Genomic DNA, 3263 nt, shown 5'->3' with positions numbered 1-3263 from the left:
CCCCCCAGTCTACTGGAGCCAGTATCTGTTCATTTCCTTTCAGTCCGTCTAAGCCAGCTGTCATGTTGAGTCCTGATGTTGCCATAGTCTTGTTGGATTTGTGAGATCTGAGATCATACATTTCCACGTTCAACCCAGAACTGGATGTCTAGACTCTATTGGACACTTTTCTAATGCTGGGATAAAACACCATGACCACAGCAAACTGTGGAAGAGTTTATTTGGGCTTTCAGTTCCAGAGGAATGAGTTCGTCACAGGGGTGAAGGGTGGCAGTAAATGGCAGATGTGGTGGCAGGAGTGGGGAACTGAGTGCTCCCCTCTTCAAACACAAGTATGAAACAGAGAGAGGGGATGTGGAGTAAGGATTTAAGCCCTCAGAGGTCACCCTCAGTAACATGCTTTTCCCAGCAAGATGATACCTCCTAATCTCTCCAAACAGCACCATCAACTGGGAACCAAGAATTCAAATACCCCAGTCTATGGTGGGCATTTCTCATTCCAACCACCACACAGTCTCTAGACCTTTAACTCCTCCCTGTGTTAATGCTGGGGTTCTTCTCCACAAACTTCTTGAAAGATTAAGTTTCCATCTTTAAACCGCAGCAGCCTCCTGATGTTGGTATCACCAGTGACCTTCAAAGTCCACGGATGCCGCTCCAGACTGATGCATGGACAATTTTGTCTTGTACTTGACTCCAAAATCATCAGTAGCAAGGTGAGCATTGTTGGTCTGTAGACGATGGGGGCACAGAATTCACCAAGGCCTGGACCCATAGGTGCTCGATGGTCTTGAGGTAGTGCCCCAGTTCTTGACACCCAGGACTCTCTCCTCTCCAGATGTTCCAAGAGTTGGTTCTCTGGACTCTTGTTCTCAGTGTCCCGTCTTCTCACCCTGTCCAGGTAGGAGGAGAGGTGGTTGTGCAGATCTTGCATGGTGTCTTTGGCCTGGATGCCTTGCATTCCCAACAGACCCCCCAGACTCTGAGCCATTCCAGATATGGCTGGATCAAGACATGGAGATCTAAGTATATTTAAGTATATGCTTGGATTCATATCCCCCTGAGGAAAGCCTGAAAATGAATTTATTACATGGTTCTACAATTTAACAAGTTTTTGTGGTTCTGGGGATGGAACTCAGGAGCCTGCACATGCAAGGCAAGGGCTCTTCTACCCAGCTGTGTCCCTACTTGATATGGTTTTTTTTTCCTTCAGTCTGATGCTTATATAAGAGACTATACATCATTTAGCATATATGCCATATATATAATATTACAAATGCGTTATCACTGCAGCACAGAACCTCTTTAGGCAAAAAATATAGCATTAAACTTGAAGTATCTTAGTCGAGACTGTTGATCAAACTAGACCATCATACACAGTTTTTCTTTTTTTTTAATTTTTTTCATCTTTATTAACTTGAGTATTTCTTATTTACATTTCGATTGTCATTCCCCTTCCCAGTTTCCGGGCCAACATCCCCCTAACCCTAACCCCTCCTCCTCCCCTTCTCTATGGGTGTTCCCCTCCCCACCCTCCCCCCATTGCCGCCCTCCCCCCAACAATCACATTCACTGGGGGTTCAGTCTTGGCAGGACCAAGGGCTTCCCACTGGTGCTCTTACTAGGCTATTCATTGCTACCTATGAGGTTGGAGCCCAGGGTCAGTCCATGTATAGTCTTAGGGTAGTGGCTTAGTCCCTGGAAGCTCTGGTTGCTTGGCATTATTGTTCATATGGGGTCGCAAGCCCCTTCAAGCTCTTCCAGTCCTTTCTCTGATTCCTTCAATGGGGGTCCTATTCTCAGTTCAGTGGATTGCTGCTGGCATTCACCTCTGTATTTGCTGTATTCTGGCTGTGTCTCTCAAGAGAGATCTACATCTGGTTCCTGTCGGCCTGCACTTCTTTGCTTCATCCATCTTATCTAATTGGGTGGCTGTATATGTATGGGCCACATGTGGGGCAGGCTCTGAATGGGTGTTCCTTCAGCCTCTGTTCTAAACTTTGCCTCCCTATTCCCTGACAAGGATATTCTTGTTCCCCTTTTAAAGAAAGAGTGAAGCATTCGCATTTTGCTCATCCTTCTTGAGTTTTATGTGTTCTGTACATCTAGGGCAATTCAAGCATTTGGGCTAATATCCACTTATCAATGAGTGCATACCATGTGTGTTTTTCTGTGATTGGGTTACCTCACTCAGGATGATATTTTCCAGTTCCATCCATTTCCCTATGAATTTCATAAAGTCATTGTTTTTGATAGCTGAGTAATATTCCATTGTGTAGATGTACCACATTTTCTGTATCCATTCCTCTGTTGAGGGGCATCTGGGTTCTTTCCAGCTTCTGGCTATTATAAATAAGTTAGTGCTATCATCTCTCTCTCTACAAAGCAACAATAAATCACTAGACGTTGTTGATTTGGAATGCCCATATGGTCTGAGATTTCTCCAAATTGCCATAATCTGTGGAAAACTCATTTAATCATTGTCTTGACTTTTCTCTTCTATTTACCAAATAGATGTTCACTACCAAAAGAATCTGAAGCAGTGTGAATCAATACAATAACTCCCACAAGGGGGACTTTCTCCTTTACAGCAGAGGGTTGTACATTGATCACCAGCTAGACTAATACATTTCTCAACTAATTGTAAGAATTTTCAAAAAGTTCTGAATAAGCATGGGTAAGTGAGAAAATCAGAACGCTTGCACAGAAATGCTGAACCTGAGTACCTACCATGTTAATACTCAAATCATTTTTTGTTTTATTTTATCTAACAAAATTCATGACGTATAATATTCTTCAGAAGATACATTGTATACTATCTGAACTATCTACAAAGTCTGGGGCAATCAAATGCAGGTGTTTTATATGGCCTTGCATGCACAGAGTGAGAATGAATATTAATTAAATGTAGCCTCCACTTGAAGTACACATGCTCCCCAAAGAACCTGGGTCATCATGGGACATTTCAAAGCTAGAAACAGACAACTTTTGGGGCATGTTCCCTGGACGGTCATACTGAGCTTACTGGTCCAAGACTTCAAAAGCTTGTCAATGGAGAAAAGAAGCGTGTCCCCCTCCCACTCACTAGGTTGTGCTCAGGCAATTTGTTTATTCCACCATGTGGCACTGGTACAAAACCTGCTTGCAGGGATTCGGTAAGATCTCTACCTTCTTCTGAACCACGTAACTCTTTACTAGAAAGGTCTTGGAATTATAGAACCGCGTTCTCAAAGAAGCCTTGGGTGTACTGAGTCTCAGCTTAA

The sequence above is a fragment of the Rattus norvegicus genome, chromosome 5 (genome assembly GCF_021556685.1).
Source record: "Rattus norvegicus strain SHRSP/BbbUtx chromosome 5, alternate assembly SHRSP_T2T, whole genome shotgun sequence".
NCBI lineage: Eukaryota > Metazoa > Chordata > Mammalia > Rodentia > Muridae > Rattus > Rattus norvegicus.
Note: the sequence above shows the minus strand (reverse complement) of the source record.